We start from the raw sequence: 19,275 nt of genomic DNA on the forward strand, positions 1-19,275 counted from the left end.
GCTGAGTCCTCAGATTAAAAAAAAAATTGTAGTAAAGTTTGACTGTAATCAAATAAACAAGATTTGTCTTAGGAGAATCATATTGCTAAAGAAACCCACATGTTTGTGACTCTTCAGTGTGTCCAACAAAACCAGGTCTTCCAATGTTCCATTGGCAGGGAGAAGCGTGCAGAGCCTGTGCCCGCCCCAAGAGAGCGTGTTCTGCATTGCCCTCTGCAAATGTGTCCAAGGAGAACCCTCCTCACCGGCAGACCCTGGTCCTCTGAAGGTAAGAATCAGGCATAACCAAAGAACATTCTTCACCCCTTTCTGTGTCTTCCCTGTGAACTGTAGAAGTTCTATGGACCGGTGAGATCCGTGCGCCTTCCTTCCTTCCCCTTTCCAAAGGGCAGTATTTTTGTGGTGACGTTGTTCCTGTCCTATTACAGTGGGTTGTGGAGTGCAAGGGAGATTTCTTTTTGGTTCAGTTTCTCTCTATCAAGAGCAGTGACAGGGGAATACCATATGAGTAAAATGTATGTCCTTCAGAGATCCTAGACTTTGACCTTGACACTGTGACATGATAGGATTTGGATTCTCTCCCTGGGGAACAGGGTGAGTGTATCTTACATAAAGAAAGTGTACTGAGCCAGATGTTGTGTTTAGGAGGACAGAATCTGCTTTTGTTACTTTTGCTCATGAAAAAAAAATCAATTTCTCTTTCTTCTGGGTGTATGATAGAATTGCACTTCTCAACCTTCTTTGAAGTTAAGTGAGGTAATGTCATATGTCAGCCAATGAAATGTGAACAAAAGTGACTGAGTCTTTCTGGGCAGAAACCTTAAAAGGCAGTGCACAATTCACTTTCATAAGTGCATGCATTCAATGAGATGGATCCCCAGCAGCATGAGCCGTGATGACAGTGGTGAAGAGAATTCTCCCATCAGCCTACATTAGCTATGTGATATGAGTGAAGGTCAGGAAGACCTCACCTGTCCTGATGAATTAACTCGAGTCACATATAAATTGCACTCAAAGGAGACATAATGCAATCATTAACATAGATGGAAATATAGTTATATCAAATGCTAGGGGAAGTGAGAGCATTTTTATCTTAGGGAGCTGGCCCATGTGATTCTGGGGCTTGCAAATCCAAGTTCTGCAAGGCAGGCCAGCAGGCTGGAGACATGGGGTAGAGCTGATGCTATAGTTTAAAAGGTCTGAAAGCTATCTGGAGGCAGAATCTCTTCTTCTTCAGTGAAACTCACTGTTTCCTCTTAAGACCTTCACCTGATTGACTGAGGCCCACCCACATACAGGAGGATAGCCTGTACTTTCAAAGTCTACTGATTTAAATGTTAGTCACCTATAACAAAATACCTCCACCGTAGGGCACCTGGATGGCTCAGTAGGTTAAGCGTTGGACTCTTGATTTAGGCTCATGTCATGATCTCAGGGTTGTAAAATTGAGCCCCACACTGGGCTCTGTGCTGGGTGTGGAGCCTGCTTAGGATTCTCTCTCTCCCTCTGCCTATGTCCCCCAACCCCACTCCCACTCACGCTCTCTCTGAAAAAAACAAAACAAACAAAACAAAACAAAAACAAAAAACTTCACAGCAATACCTTGACTGGTATTTGACCAACATTGGCACAAAAATTAATCATCACAGGAGCACAGTGGGATTTATCTATGAAAGATACAATATTTTCTTGCCTTTCTTGTGTCTTAACAAATATGTGAGGTAGGGAGCGTCTCTCTGGGAGGTAAAACGTTTCTGTGTAGAAGGAACAGATTTTGGCAGATATGCTTCCTATCAGCCACAATGTGGGAGAGCATGAGAGAGAAGCTTAAGAAGATCTCTTCCCTATCTCCTGATGCAGGCATCCCATCCCATCAGACTAACCATGATGAAGTGTCTAGTGTCACAATATACGGTTTCACATTCTTCCTGTGTTAAGATTGAATACCGCAGAACTGACGCTGCACCCAAACTGTGATCTTTTCATTAGTGTGTGTCTGTTAGAAGACAGCCTTGGTCTCATGGCTCCTGGTAGGTACAGACCTTCACAAGCACCTCTTCCTAAAGTCAAAACCGTGCTCCTGAAGGAGGAAAAAGCAAAAACAAATAAACTGAAATAACTGTGTTGTTTGTAAATAGATCTTCTCTTCTAGTCTACAAAGTCACAGAAGGCATGATCTTTTTCTCTCTGTCCTTTTTGTTTAATGCAGAGTCATTCTCACTGGACTCTACTATAGATCTGAGATTCACTTCCCTACTGTTATGGGAAATATTCATAAACCCTTGAAAGTGTTACCAGCTGGGCTTTTTGCTGGAAATTTCTTAGTTTGAAATCCTGGGTTTTTGATTCCTGTTTTTTCATTTTAAAAATAATTTCCAGAAAAACTGACCCCACTGGTGAATTATTAATGAATATAATTCTAACTATAATTAATCTAATCATCAGTAAATGCATATAACCTTTTAAAGCCAAATGATAGATGCATATAATAAAACCATAATATAGTATTCCATTCTGGGTTGTGGTTATTCCTTAATTTAGAGGTGTTATTTTGTGATAATAGCTCAAGCTATTTACTTATACTTTTTGTGCTACCCTTCGATACTAAAAAAATTTAGTATTTCGCAACTGTTCATGAAAACAACAATCTCTCACCATACCTCTTGTCATCCTCTTCCAACTATCTTTATTCATTATATCATTTCCTTGTTTTATGTGGACAACATCATCTTGATTACTTGTGAGGACACTTACTAGTTTTTTATTTCTTTTGTTTTATTAGCTATCTCAACTTGCTAAGTATTGAGTTGTTCTACTTACGTTGTCCTTTTCTGCCTTTGCTCTTTGCAACGTTGGGTTTTCTCCTGAGACCGCACCACTGGGTGGGTTCTCTAGACACAGGCAGAGGTTCTCGTAATCTCCATCGACTGTGAATTCACTTACATACCTTAAATATTTATATTAGGATGTCTGCTGCAAGAATATAGTAACAAGTCCAAGGCTTTGACAAAACTCGAGACAGAATAAGTCAGTAAGAGAACAAGTGTACTGTTCAAGAGCTCAGGTCAGAGAGCCCGCCTTGAGCACCAGGGCTGCCGGTTACTTGGGCGGAAGCAGGCAGCGTTCTCAACGTCTCTATGTGTCTGTTTCTAAACAAGGATAGTATATGCTAAATGCTTTAGTCCGTTTGGGCTGCTGTAACTGAATAAAAAAGACTGGTGGCTTATGAACAACACAAACTTCCTAACAACATCACTCTGGGGGTTAGGTTTCAACATATGGATTTTAGGGGGATACCCACATTCAGTCTGTGACACTGACGTTTATTTCTTCCATTTTTGCCAGGCTTGGCACGGAGTCTTTTCATTAGTTCTTATGTAATATTCACTGTAAGCGTGTTAAGTAAGTAATATTATTATCACAATGATATGGATTGAGGAACTCGCACTTAGAGAGATTTTAACAATATTCCCAGGGATGTGAAGAAGAGGAGTCAAAATTTAATCTGACACAGAAGTTAGTTATTAACTGCTAAGTTATACTGCCACTGTCCACGAGGCTCCCTTAGGACGGCAGCAATCCCCGTGTTCCCAGCACTCAAGAATTCAGTTCTGCTGAGGAAGTACAACTTGCCCTCACGTCAGTCTTTGTGCATTTTCCTTTCTGTCAACAACATGGACCCATTTTCCTTGATTTTTATCTTAGCTTTTCTCCTGGCTATGCTGTCATTCATTTTCTTGGTATGTGAACACATGGACATATCCCAGGGGAATGCTCCTTGGGAGATGCCAGTCCTCAAACTCCTGGCTCTTTAGTCTATGAAAATCCTTCGTCTGGGCTGTGAGGGTATCCCTGATGTGATGGATGTCAGGAGTTTTGTAGGACAGTGAAACTGCCATGAAATATTCAATCCTACAAATTTCAAAATCATCAATTATTGGACAAGTAGAATAAAACTTGATAAATACAAAAATGGATTATAAATTTTATTAATGCCTGTAAAGATTTTGCAGTGAAAGAATCCTGGAAGACCGTTACGTAAACATTTCTATAGGTAGGATAGCTTTTGAATATGGAGTCATATAAATGGTAATGCACAAAGTTAGCATGATGCTAAGTATACAATTGGGTGAAAATATACCCAAAACACATTTGGGGTTGTGTTAAGTGGTTATGGACAAATTTGGATGATCTGTCCCTGAGTATTAATGGTGAAAGAGATCCTTTATGTTGTATGGGTGGAAGCAGGTAGAAAAATTGTCCAAAGAACATAATATAGACAGATAATCCATGAAATTGAAGAAAAAATTAAAGTTCCTCTTTTAAATGGAAATAATGTTCAATAATATATTTTGAAGTAAATAGGAAGAAGCCAAAAGCTCAGATACTAGCATGATAGAAATCGTAACAAAAGACCTGTGAGTGAGGCTCAGTCTTGGTGAGTCTCACGGAGTAATTGGTCATTTATCTCTTGTTCTTTGTATTTTATTTTCATATTTTCTTAATTCTACATTACTGGTGCTGTAGAAGATACCAGAAACACGTATACACTAGCTACTCGTGGCAGGTGTATGTCTGATCCTCTCTTCCTCTTTTCTTACACATGAAAGCACCTGCTAGGGCACGTGATCAGTGGAATCTAAATCATTCTGGGGTTTTGATGGAAGGAATTCTGGGTTAAGAATAGTTACAACATTTCAGAGTTGACTCTGAAAATGAATGGATTTGTACTCAGAGAGCTTACTCACAGTAACCACATATCATCCAAAACTTTCTACTGGCCCACATCTTCATTACCAGTGAACTTGAGGTGGAAAGAGGCTTGATGCCAGACCAGTTAGGTAAGGATGGTCCTGCAAATGTTTTTGAACTAGCCAAGTGCCTTTGAGAAGGGCATCCACAGCCAAGGTGATACACTTGAGTAACAGGAGCACTTCCTGACTATTTCCAGAAGATTAAGTGATTTGAAGTCCTGCTTTTTTTGACGAAATATACCAAATGATGAATACAAAGTGAATATTTATTTACAATAAACATATGCAAGTGATAGTAAGGTATCCAGAGAATAATAAGAAAGTATTACCATTTCAGGATGATGAATCGAACAATGTAGATGAAGCAGAAGTTTCTTTAAGGACACCATCGAAGTTCACAAAATATGACGTGGATAACCTGACTAGCTCTACATCCATTAGAGAAAGATAATTTATTGCTAAAAACATTCCCTTGAAAAATCTCTTCAAATATTTAAGGAAGAAGTAATACCAAAAATACAAAATATTCCAGAAAACTGAAAAGAAGGGGAAATTTACAGTTCATTCTATGAGGCTTGCATTACTCTGATGTCAAAACCAGACAAAGATATTACCAGAAAAACACAACAATATTCCTTATAAAATTGATGTAGAAAGTTTTAACAAATTTCCAGCAAATCAAATACAACAACACATAAAAAGATAACACACAATAAGTAGGGGGGATTTATTTAGGAATATATAATTGTTTAATATTTGAAAATTAATCAATGCAATAAAACATTAAGAAACCAAAAATGAAAAACTATGATCAAATGTATGAAAAGCATATTAAAAAATTCGACATTTACCCCCACTAAAACTTTTCAAAAAAGTAGTAATAAAGGGGAAATTTTTAAAAACTGATAAAGAGCATAAATGAAAACAGATAACATCTTTAATATCAAAAGACAGAGTGATTTTCCCTTAATATCAGGACAAAGACAAGAATGTACACTCTCATGATATTAGTTCAACATCATATTAGAGATTCTAATGAGTGCAATAAAGCATGAGAAATAAATAAAATAAGAAAAAGAAAAGGTAAAAACAGTTCACAAGCTAGTCTACATGGAAAATTCCATGGATACTATAAAAATGCAAGTAGAACAAATTACTGAGCTGAACAAGTTTTCAGACTACAATATCAACATACAACATTCAGTTGTATTTCTATATGCTAGCAATGAACAAATGGAATTTGAAATTAAAATTATGGTATTAAAATATGAAACACTTTGGGATAAATCATGTAAAATTATGCAAGACTCTACAATAAAAGCTACAAAATATTATTGAGAGTAATTAAGAAGGACATATGGAGAAATGCATCATTTTTATGGATCGGAAAATTTAATATAAAATGTCAATTTTCTGCAAACTGATCTATACATAGATGTAATGTGATTTCGGACAAAAGTGCAGAAGTTTCTCATAGAAATTGACACGTAAGTTTTAAAGTTTACATGGAAATGTAAATAAATAGTCAAATTGACTTTGAAAAAAGAAGATAAATTTGGGAAAGTTACATTATCTGACTTTAATCATAGAATTACAATGGTCAAGAGAAGGTATGGTGTTAGCATTAAGATATAGGCAGATGCATCATTGGAACAAAAGAGTGATTCCAGATAAATAGCTCTGTGTGTATGATCAATTGATTTTTTAATGAAATACAATGGTAATTCAGTGAAAAAGAAGATAGTCTTTGTAAAATGCAAAGACAAAACAAACAAGCTTTATACGTCATGCATATACAAATATTAACTCAAAGTACATTAGATCTAACTTATAAAACCTCTCAAAGAAAATATAGGAGAAAACCTTTGTGACTATAGGCTAGGCAAAGATCTTATAGATGTAACACCAAAAGAATGATCCATAAAACAACAAATTGATAAATTGGAGTTTATCAAAATTAAAACTTCTGCCCCTAAGAGGACACAACTAGGGGAAAACAAACAAAACAAAACAAAACAAAACAAAACAAACAAACAAAAAACCAAGCGAAGGACTAGAGAAAATATTTGCAAATCAGAAATCTGACAAAGGATTTTGTATGTAGAAAACAAATAATGATCAAAGCTCAATAAGAAGAAAAAAAGCCCTATAGGTAAATGGGCAGAAAATTGGAACAAATGCTTCACCAATGAAGATACACACATAGCAATTTAATACTTGGAAGATACTTGACTCATAAGTCATTTCAGGTAAATGCAAATGAAAACCACAGTAAGAAGCCACTACCCACCCATTAGAATGACTAAAGAAAAAAAAAAAAAGATTGTCCATACCAATTTTGGGCAAGGGTGCATAGGAATTTGAACTTTCACAGAACAAAATGGGTGAAAATAATAATTATTAGAAAACAGTTCAACAATTTCTTAAAAGACTAAATACACACGGGCCATATATTTATTCATTCCCCTCCTACGTATTTGCCCAAACACTATGAAAGTGTATGTCCATGTGAAGACTTGTCCATGAATGCACATGTCATCATTATTTGACTGGAACAACCCAAGCATTCATCAAAATGTAGACACAGATGGTGGCATATTCCCAGCATGGAATACTACTAAGAAATGGAAAAGAAACCAGCCATTGCTATAGCAGTGTGGACACATGTCAAAATAATTGTGCCGTATAAAAGAAGGCATAAAAGAGCAAACAATTCTATGTACATAAAATTCTAGGAAACTCAAACTGATCAATAGCAATAGAGAGCAGATCAGTGGTTGCTCAGTGAGGGTGGTCATGGGTCAGCAGGGATGGAGTCGGGGTCTACAAAGGGTCTGACGGAAGTTTTTGAGATGATAGGTATATTCATTTTTTTATTATGGTGATATATACACATATCAAAACTTATATACTTCAAACATGGGCCATTTATGTTAGGACAACTACACTTTAATAAAGCAGTTTAGAAAATAATCTGGAAAAATGTAAAGTTAAAGGAATTGATATTTCCATAAACACCACACACACACACACACACACATTAACAATATCTATATAGATTTATAATCTCTTGGAAGTTTTCATATTGTCCTGACTTTGTTTTATTTTCTATAGAAAAAAATGGAGAGGTAATTTAATCTCTACTATTTTTTTTTAAAGATTTGTTTATTTATTTGTGAGAGAGAGTGCGCATGAGTGAGCATGAGCAGGGGACAGGGGGAAAGGGAGAGAAAGGATCCACTGAGCCGGGAGCCCAACTTGGGGCTCGATCCCATGACCCCGATATCACGACTGAGCCAAAATCAAGAGTTGGTCGCTCAACTGACTGAGCCACCCAGGCACCCCTAATCTCTACTATTGTTGGTCAAAATTTATTGCAGATACTTGGATGCATAAAACATGCAACTTTACACTTGCTACCCTGGACTTCAACTGCAGTCTTCTCAAATCTTTCAGTGCTAATAATTGTATGTCATATAATCTCCATCAAAAAATAGAGTGATCGTATTATAAAATACCTGGTGGAGAGGCAATGGTGAGTTAGTCATGGATTTTGCCCACAGAGTTCACACCTTGGACAGTAAAGATGGTCCACTCCCAGTTAGAAGACTCATCAAATTGTATACTTAAGTAGGTACAGATTTTTGTATTAAAAAAAAAAGACAAAATTAAAAGGAATATATTGTTACAGCATAACAGAATGTTTTTGGAAATTAGAGAAACAGAGCAGGGGATTACTACTGACAGTCTCCTGTATGTCTCGCAGTAAGCGAGGTACTCAGTCTCCCTTATTTTATCCATGTCTTTACGATAGGCTTAGGAGCTTATAATCTACCAACAATGGAGTTAACTCACCTCTCGGGGAAAGATCTGACTTTATTGTGTGTGATTGCAGTAATACGAACTTTGGGACGATACGGGTCAGTTACAAGTAAAAAGGTTCAGTTATGTCATTTCTTACTGAATGAAGTGTCATCATCGCTGGGACTGTGCTCTCAGTACTGTCCCGTCGTCCATGTGAAGGTGAGGTCTCTCAACCACCTGAGCAGTTGGCTTTAGCGCGGGCATGGCATGCCCCCTGTGCCCTCCTTATTTCATTTTTCATCAGTTTCCAAGTTGCAATCATTCCTTAACTTACTAGTACACTAGAAGATATGTCTTTTATCTATTTTTAATAGAAAAATAAGAAAGCAAAACTCATGGCTAAAAAATTATTTGAGCAAAAGATTTGAAGGTGGCAGCTGTTCTCAATTTTGGTCATGTTTCTCTGTAAAAATGGGTGCAGATTTAAGTGGGATTCACTTGAGAACACTATCTGATGGTCACACGGTGTTGCTTTCATGCGTTTTCAGTGAAGGGCAATAATCATAACACGATGAGGCCAGAGACTTCAGGTCCCTCGTTGGGATTTTCCAAAGCGTCTCCCTGCTTTCTATATAACGAATCAAGAATCGTGGAGATGATGTGATTTACCCAAAGTCACACACGATGCATGTGACAGAGCCAGAATCCAATTTAGGCTGAAGTGTCTCGAACTACTAAAAAAAAAAAAAAAATACTTTTACCTGGGAAAACTTGGGAGACACTTTTGAGAAGATGCATTTAAGCGGGACCTTGAAGGGAAAAAATGAGCAATTTCAAGAGGAAGAGGTGATAGGAAAGGATGCGTTATGAACTGAGATAGAGACATGTAGGGTCTGTTCCAAGAGAGAAAAGGAGCCCAATGTTAAAGAATTAGACGGTTTGGGGGAAAATTATGTGAGAGAAAAAGTACGTCAAGGTGCAATCATAGGGGATCTCACCCAGCAGCATAAATTATTTAGATTTTATACTCCACATAGTGGAGCTACTGTGCAGGAATTTTTACCAGAAGTCTGCCTTAAATTTATTTGGATAGAAGGGAAGACTGTTCTGTGGCAAGGCGAACCACCAGACTCAAAAATGCGGAGACAGATGCAGCAGTTAGACTACGATGACACACGGAGATGAAGCAAGAGGCAGGGCATTAGTGTGAACAGATACAGTTCAGACAGACGTGCGAAAGAGACATCACAACTAAAACTTAACAGAAAGAAAAATTACAAACTGTCCTCACGAGAGACGGGAAGTCAGTGTGGTCAGCACCTCCCTGGGAAGTGAGAGGCCAGAGTGTAGCATAAAGACCGTGGTCTCCATAGTTACGTCTGTCAACGAGTCTTGTTCTTCTGCCCATAGCCTGGGAATCTGCTCCCGTTCCTGCTTCATCTCCTTGCCCGGTTCGGCATATCTGTAAAACAGGCCATAAAAACCATGCTCCTCTTGGAGCTACTTATTATGATAATTCAAATAACACGTTTACTCTGCTTGTTAGAAAAGAAACTCGCCGATAGGACGCACTCACCACTCCTTCGACCGAACCTCATTGTTGCCCTGCAACCCCAGCAAACCCTTGAATCTCCGAAATGTGCTTGTCCTGTGCGCCTAACGTTCTGTGCTGCATCGGTTGAAGTACTGTGAGAACTGCCACCAAGACAGTCTCAGTCCCCTTTGCCCCTCACCTAAGTTATAGCACTATTTTTACATATGATGGAAATGCAAGGGTTCGGTGGTGGGAGAGAAGCTATTTACTGAGCATACACTGTGTCCAGAGAATTTGAATATTAATTTAATTCTCACTATTGGAGCAGAAGGATAATGGTTTTATAGAACTTAACAGACTAGTGATCTGAGGTACGAAAACCTTACGTCTTGTCCAAAGTCACCTCCGTAGTCAGTGTTAGAATCTTGGAAAGAAGCTTTGAACCCAGATCTGTCTGGTTCCAACCGGTCCATGTTGCTGGCAGAATTCCTTGGAACTGTGTCAGCGTTCACCGTCTTTCAGTGGCCATTCGGTTTCTTATCAGTTAAGCTGCTGATCCTAAAACAGACATGGGATGTTGGGTTGCCTTTATTATTATTTTTTTTACATTATTTTTCTATCTTCTTGTAGGGTTTTGTTTTGTTTTTGTTTTTTGAGGGTGTGTGTGTGTGTGTGTGTGTGTGTGTGTTCGCCAAATTAAGCAGCCTGATATGATAGGAGAAGCAGGAACAGCCTATCCAAACAACTTTGTTTTTCCCTCTTTGGTGCAGTGGCATATAGTTTGAAGAGGAAAAAAATGGCAGATAGCCTTTCCAGAGTGGAACAGCACATTGTTAGACCATGCTATGTAAATTAATCAACAAGATCTATCATCCTTCTCCTACTTTATTCACTGAAGGCCCTGGCTTGAAAACCGGTCACACGGAGAGGGGGCTCAGGTTGTTGAAGGAGCCCCCAGCCCAACGGCCCTGAGGAATTCAAGAATTTTGTCAAGTAGCAAAGTCACCTCTGATCCTGGTTTCAGAGACAAACCAGAAAGCTGGCATGAAGCCCCCTGTCACCAAGACAGCTGGCCAGCTCCCTGCCTGCTCTGGAAACCAGACTTCACAGTTTGAAACTTTGCGGCATTTTGTCTAAAATGAGATGAGAATGGTTGGGTAGATGTCCTTATCCTCTATCTGGCATTTCAGTTGGAGTTCAGTCCATATTCTTAACCCAATTATAAAATCATATCAATCATCCCTGGAAATAGGTTCTTGCCCACAAATTGTGTTTATAAGCAGAATGGTATCTGGGGAAATAAATACTATGTTCTGAACCATGAACCTTAAACATTTGCAAGACATCTTACCATTTACAGAAACTGTGAAAAATATTTGGAGACCTGAAGGTTAGCCCATCCCTAACTGGACTGTAATGACAGGGCACCATTCCCTCGCTAAACCATAAAAGTAAGGGAAAAAGAGGAAGAATGTAAATGCAGCCACACAGAGAGAGTAGAATCTTTACTCACAGAGCTGTTTGAAAAGTAAAATCTTTCCATTTTCCCTCTGTATCTTTAGTTTTTTTTTTTTTTTAATTTCTTGGTAGACACCATATGGTACATAACATAATAAAAAAATTTAAATTACAAAAAGTTTCTTGGTAGATTATAAGGATCCATTATTGGTCGCAATAAGAGGCTATGGTTCAAATACTCTACGTTTGCCCTTACTAACTAGGACACTAACAAAAAGCAGGAAAGACACAGTTTTCTTGGAGACAAGGTAGGTGTAACATTTGAGTGTGATCTTCTTTTAATTCTCTTACCTCTGTTATTGGGCTTCAGTTAAATGTCAGAGGTCTCCAATGAGTAAAAAACAAATGAACATCTGAAAGAGAATGCTTATCTAGAATTAGTTGGGATGAAAATTTCTTTTTTTAAAAAAAGATTTTATGTATTTATTTGATTTTTTATAATAATTTTTTATTATATGTTATTCACCATACAGCACATCCTTAGTATTTGATGTTAAGTTCCATGATTCATTGTTTGCGTATAACACCCAATGGTCCATGCAATACGTGCCCTCCTTAATACCCATCACCGGCCCATCCCAGTCCCCTACCCCCTTCCCCTCTGAAGCCCTCAGTTTGTTTCCCAGAGTCCATAGTCTCTCATGGTTCATTCCCCCCTCTGTTTACGCCCCCCCTTCATTCTTCCCTTCCTTCTCCTACCGATCTTCCTACTATTTCTTTTAAGAGAGTGAGAGAGAGAAAGAACATGAGCAGGGGGGAGGGGCAGAGGCAGAGGGAGAAGCAGGCTCCCCACTGAGCAGGGAGCCTGATGCGGGGCTGGATCCTGGGACCCTAGGATCATGACCTGAGCCCAAGGCAGACCCTTAACCGACTGAGCCACCCAGGCACCCCGAGGGATGAAAATTTCTGAATGGGACTAACAAAAGTCCCGGTGTTGTTGAGAAGATCCCACGAGTTCATGTTCAAGAAGTGCTTAGAGTAGTTCGGATTCATAATAAGTGTTCAGTACATGGCTGTCACGACTAACCCACTCCCACCACCACTGTCGCCAAGCCCTCCTCCCCATCACCAACCTCATCCAATCATGGTGGGGGGGTGACTTCTCAGAATGCCTTACTGCCAGGCCAGCAGACAGAGACGAAACCTGAGGGATGGTGGTCATGTCATTGTTTATGTGCTCAATGCTACGAACTATAGTCCCACCCACAGCACAGAATACATGTATTTATATATATAAAATAAATATATATATATATTTATGTATATTATATATTTTTATATATTTTTTCAGTATATATATATTTTATATATATTTTATATATTTTTTTTTATTTTTCCCCCCTGTGGTCACTCCATCCATTTTCACACAGGGAAAGATCCCTTCCCAGGATTACAGATTCTCCAGGGAACAAGGCAAGCCAGGTGCACTAATGAGCCTAGTTATAGGCACCAGCGTGTCTGGGAGACACACATATTCTGAAGATTCCATATTCAGGAAGCAGATTCTTACAAAAGAACCCTTGTGTGTTCTTTCCCAGCAATGCCCTGCAAAGAAAAGGGCTCACGCAGGTCCCCTTTCTGGGAGCCTTTGATGGTGCTTTCGGCCACCTGTGACAAGTGACTGATATGTGTGCCAGAGAAAATGCCATTTCACTTACAGTGGGCAGGTTCCTGGATTCCCCCAGCTGACCTGCACACAAGAAAAGTATGAAAACTGCTTTAAGTGTCGTTGTTTTGAAAATTGAAGCAGCAGAGAATTTGATTGTACTCTGCCCCATTTCGATGATGAGATTCCCAGGTAATTTTTTAGACTGCAGAATGGATACTAAAAGCCAAAGGGCGAGCCATGAAATGCTTCAGTCACTCCTCCAGCTCCAGCGTCCCTGTGCCTGAACACAAGCAAGCAGGGTTTCCGTTGCTGACGACATAGTGACTCAGACTCACTGTGCTGTCTTCACTTGTCATCTTCCCAATTGCCAGGGAACTTGTTGGTCTACACGTTTTGCAGGAACAAAATTTAATTTATCGTAGGCTTCCATTAAAAAAAAAAAAAACTAAAATGAAATGAAATCCTGAAATCTGGGGTCACGGGTAAATGAAATTTGCATTTTTTCATAGGGCATGATCAAATGAAAATATTATTTCAGAAAGCATGTATTTGAAATACATGTATTAAAATATTAAAAACAACCCAATGTACATTTTCAGACTCCATTATTAAAAAATTAATCATAATTCTTGGCCACTGCACCACCTTAGGCAATTAGCCAAAAAGTCTTTGCCGTGGAGAAAATATACGTGGAAATCTTTAAAATGTTGCTTTGATGAAAAAGATCTTCAGATCAGTTATTTGTGGTGAGCATAATCACACGCACTTAAAAAAATCGAGTGGTGTGTTTCCAGTTTTTGTCTTATGAAAGTGATAAAGAGAATAAGGATAACAATTTGCCAATCCCTTGTACTCACATATTCGGCAATCCCTTGGTAAGCAGACCCGTGAGTACCTTCCAGGTGTGAAGTACTGCTGACTATACTGTTGGGCAAGGAGCAGAGTACACAGCGATACCCCTGGGAAGCTCACAGTCCGGGAGAAAAAGCAGTGATAACGTATCACTAATGAAATACGATTAAGTATTTTAAGAAGGATTAGGAATCCTGTGTTAGCCTATCACAGCGCAAAGACTGATTAATTCTCTGCAGTGGTTTCAGAAGACTTTCTGGAAGGCCTTGAAGAATGGAGAGGATCTCATCAGCTTTTGAGTGGGAAGGTCAGGAGGAGCAGGCATAGCTGGGAGACTGGTGGGAACGGGGTGTTGGACATGTGTGGATGGGCCGTGTGTGCAGGCTGCCGGGAGCACTCCCGAGGAGCAGCACGTCGGTTGCAAGGAAGTGAGGTCAGTGCAGAGGAGAGTAGACAGGGAAGCAGAAGCATGTCACAAATGCCAGTCCTTGGACTGGCCTTAAAAGTAGGTGACTCCGATCTCTGTGGAAGGGGGACTGGTGGGGATGGGTGACTGGGAATGTACTGAACTAGTCCAGAGGAAGACAGTGAAAGCTGAAATAAGGTAGCCGCTAAGAGCGTGAGTGGAGAGGGGGGATTCGGGACCGTGTTCCAGGAAGGCTGAATGAGAATCACTGAGCATTTGGACATGAAATGCAAGGTAGAGGACAGAAAGTTACTGAGTTTCTAATCTGAATGACGGAACGGGGTGACCATCACACAAGGGCCAAAATGATGGGTGAGTGGGCTGGGGCCTGAAGTGGTAGAAATAAAAGGAACTCAAATTTATGTCTATTATTATCTGATATCCTTAATACATGTCTGAAATGTGGAAGACAAAGGAAGGCAAGAAAGAGAATGCAGGTGTTCTCTGTATCTGTGGCATAAGATAAAACAAATGGAAACAAGATCACTTACCTGAGGGGGGAAAAGAAAGAAAAAGAGGCCTAATTGCACCGCTGAGTCTCAGAGCTCTTGCACTGCAGAGAGCCTGCACCCTTAACTCCAACCCTAACTCTAACCTGTCAGGCTGACACTACCTTCGCAGTGAGACCTGGGACATTTAATTACAAATGAGCCCTGGCACAGATACCGGCATAAATTAATCGTATTTGCAAAGATAGCGGTGATGGAAATTATTATTGAAATGTCTGCAGATCTTAGCAGATATTTTGGGAAATACAGCAACTCCTGAGTTGGAACAACTTAAGAGAAACAAAAAGAGATTCCTTTGTCTGCTGGGGAAGTGAAGTTGAGGAAAACTTCAGAAATGGTTGGGTGTGCATACGAAAAGATGCTGCATATCATATGTCACTGGGGAAATGCAGACTAAAACAACGGGGGGGGGGGGGGCGCCTGGGTGGCAGAGTGGTTAAGCATCTGCCTTTGGCTCAGGGCGTGATCCCGGTGTTATGGGATTGAGCCCCACATCAGGCTCTTCCGCTATGAGCCTGCTTCTTCCTCTCCCACTCCCCCTGCTTGTGTTCCCTCTCTCGCTGGCTGTCTCTATCTCTGTCGAATAAATAAATAAAATCTTTAAAAAAAAAAACCAAAAAACAGTAGGATACCATTATGCAACCATTAGAACGGCCAAATCTGGAACAGAACATCACATGCTGGTGAGGATGTGGAGCGATAGGAACTCTCATTCATCGCTGGTGGGAATACAGATTGGTCCAGCCACCTTGGAAGGCAGTTGGGTGATTTCTTACAAAACAAAACATCCTCCTGCCATATGCTCCAGCAGTGATGCTCCTTGGTATTTATCCAAAGGAACTGAATACTCATGTCCACACAAAAACCTGCCCATGATGTTTATAACAGCTTTATTCATAATTGCCCAAACTGGGAAGTAACCAAGCTGCCCTTCAGTAGATGATGCGTAAGCTGTGGTTCACCCAGACCGTTGAATAGTACTCAGCACTAAAGTGAAATGAGCCGTAGAAAGACATGGAGGAAGCCTAAATCCATATTGCTAAGTGAAAGAAGCTAATCTGAAAAGGCTACGTACTATATGAGTCCAACTATATGACATTCTGGAAAAGACAAAACTATGGAGACAATAAAAGATCAGTGATTGCTAGGAGTTTGGGGGAGAGGGGTTAATATATAGAACACAGGGGAGCTGGGAGACAATGCAACTATAATATGTGATCAATCTATCTATCTATCATTACCTATCAGAATGAGGCAAAACTGAGTCCCTTATGTCAGGAGTTTATCTTAACACAAGAAGGGGCTGTAGGCATGCTCTGAGAGCTGATACAACCTGGAAGGCGTCTTAGGCTCGTTCTTTCAGGAAGAATTCAGGGGCTCGCTTGTTATAGGCTGCATCTGTATCAGTTGACCTTGAGTCCAGACTTCTGCAGAGATAGCTAGTGTTTTGCAGCACAGCCTGGTAAGGCTGTGGGGAGCTCTGTAAGCAAAGTATCAGGCCAACATTTCCAAGGGGCTTTATTGGCTCCATAAAGTTGATCTGGAATCAGATATTTTCTTTCTTTTTTTTTTCTTTAAGACTTTATTTATTTATTTATTTAACAGAGAGAGAGAGAGAGAGAGAGAGAACAAGCAGGGGAAATAGCAGAGGGAGAGGGAGAAGCAGGCTCCCTGTTGAGCAGGAAGCCTGATACAGGGCTCCATCCCAGGACCCTGGGATCATGACCTGAGCCGAAGGCAGAAGCTTAAGAGACTGAGCTACCCAGGCACCCCTGATCTGACTTTCTTAAAGCTATCTCTTCATATCTGAGTCTATGCATGTGTCTCTTAAAGATGACATTCCAGGGAGATAGATGATAGATAGATAGATAGATAGATAGATAGATAGATAGATAGATAGATATGGTAGGTATCTATATAGGGATCTATCTATCTATCTATATTCCCACTGTCATGGTGGAAACATGTCATTATATATTTGTCAAAGCCATAGGATGTACAACACAGGAAGTGAATCCTGATGTAACCTATGTACTTTAGTTGATAATAATGTATCAGTGTTGGCTCTTCAGTTGTGATAAATGTACGAGGCTAATGTTAGATGTTAATAAAGGGATCCTGGGGTTGGGGGTCAGGGGAAATATGGCAACACTCTACTTTCAACTTAATTTTTCCATAAAATTAAAATTCCCCCCAATGCAGTTTATCAATTAAAAAAACAAAGCATTGGGTTGCAAGGTTTCATAAAGTGTCTTTATTTTATTCTATCATCTTTTCTCTGGGATTTGACCTCCTTGAGGTATATATGGATTAAACTATTGCCAGGCAAAGTCTAGCAACATGTGGCTGTCTACATAATGTGTAAGACACTAATTCATTTGAAATGCATGCTGTTTTTATTTTAATTATCGTATTTCAAGGCTCATTAGTGTATTATATCAAAATATCTGTGATTTATTATTAAATTTTTAAGATTTAGATTATATATTGTTTCTAAGTTTAAAATCAGCTTATTTTGGTTATTTCTGAAAAGGCATCATGCTGATCATCTACTTCCTTCCATTTTACAGCCATCCCTTGCTACTTGCTAGCCTTCCAGCTTTCTTTTTTTTTTTTTTTTAGATTATTTATTTATTTATTTATTCAACAGAGATAGAGACAGCCAGCGAGAGAGGGAACACAAGCAGGGGGAGTGGGAGAGGAAGAAGCAGGCTCATAGCGGAGGAGCCCGATGTGGGGCTCGATCCCATAACGCCGGGATCACGCCCTTAGCCGAAGGCAGACGCTTAACCGCTGTGCCACCCAGGCGCCCCGCCTTCCAGCTTTCTATGCTGCAAATTTCCCATGTATGTCATTTACTTTCTTTTAAATTAGAATTACATGTATTCTCACACATTTTCAATATTTCCATGGATATTCTGGATATTAATTCTTTAACATTTTTGGATGTTCCAAATGTCTTCTCCTCATCTGTCACCAATCTGTTTAATTTGTTGACACAATTATGTAAGCACAAATTTCTAATGTAATGTATTCCTGTCTAAGACCGCTGATACATTCTGATTTCTCTACTACCACCTTGATATGTGTGCCTTTTACATGGCTGTTCTGCACACATCAAATGTTCACTTCTGTATATGGGTGGCATGGATTCAAAACCACCGGAAATGCCTTTTCTCAGTTTCTTGACTCAGTTGTCAGTCTGAGTGAGAGAGCTCTGTTGGGCTTAGTCAGCACCCAGTTGCCTTAGAAAGGACACGGGCAGGGAGCAGAACAGAGAAGCGGCATCACACAGGATACAGACACTGAGACAGAGACTCAGGATGTCCTAATCATCCCCTCTGAAGACGGTGCAAAGGTTGACAGGCAGCTGGTATGATGCAGAAGACATATCAGCACAGAAAAGCCATGAGATTCCAGTTCCTTCTGCTTAAATGTCTTGTTAGCAACAGAGTCAGGGTGGGGGAGCAGCTCCCTGTCCATCAGTCATGCAATGAAGCATCCAGACCGTGCAGTACAGCCAGCTGAGGGACATCCCGGCCCAGGCTTCCGTACGTAGCTGACCACAGAACTCTTGCGTTGACACTTCAAGGTTAATACCATATAAGGAGCCACTTTCTTTAGGCTGGAGAAGGGATTCATGTCAAACTCTTGAAACTTTTTTTTTTTCATGTGAAGACTCAGTATTATTCTTTTTCACACAGTGAACCATTTCTTCCCAACATGATACATGAAACTATCCATCATTTCTTCGCTCTGTCTTGGGCTGTCTCTAAGACACACAGCTTCCTTTGTATTCATGACAATATGAGTGTTTTATTTTGTATAATCTGCTTGAGCGTTCTTTTTTCTTCTGTGCTAATTTGGCACTGTTTTTAATACTCTCACTGTGAATAATACTTTCTTTTCATGATGTTTTTCTGATTCATTATTGCTGATCATCTTGTACCTGACAAATTTGCAGAACAAATTTGTTTTAAACATTTATCTGATGATTCTATTGTATTTTCTTTAACAATGAGCATATTGTCTGTACATGAAACTAGCTGTTGACTCCCCTGTGTTCTAGTCTGGGACCCCTAGAAAGCAGCAGCTTATCAAATGGCTTATGTGCTACCAATTTATTAGAGAGTACAATTCCAAGAACACAGTCGAGGGCCTGGGAAAGGGAAGCAGAGGAGGGAGAGCCAATATGACATATGCCCTCAAATGAGCCGCCATTAAGCGTT

At 39.7% G+C, this 19,275-nt stretch overlaps 1 long non-coding RNA gene across 2 annotated transcripts in view; it reads left to right on the forward strand.

Moving 5' to 3' along the window:
* LOC123001544 (uncharacterized) overlaps positions 1 to 19,275 on the forward strand; it is a 590,601-nt gene that overhangs the window by 498,835 nt on the left and 72,491 nt on the right. For both annotated transcript variants that reach the window (XR_008955962.1, XR_006410538.3), the window contains exon 5: positions 159 to 268. This is a non-coding gene — a long non-coding RNA (uncharacterized LOC123001544). The remainder of the gene's footprint in view (positions 1 to 158; positions 269 to 19,275) is intronic.

The sequence above is a fragment of the Ursus arctos genome, unplaced genomic scaffold (assembly GCF_023065955.2).
Source record: "Ursus arctos isolate Adak ecotype North America unplaced genomic scaffold, UrsArc2.0 scaffold_27, whole genome shotgun sequence".
Lineage (NCBI taxonomy): Eukaryota > Metazoa > Chordata > Mammalia > Carnivora > Ursidae > Ursus > Ursus arctos.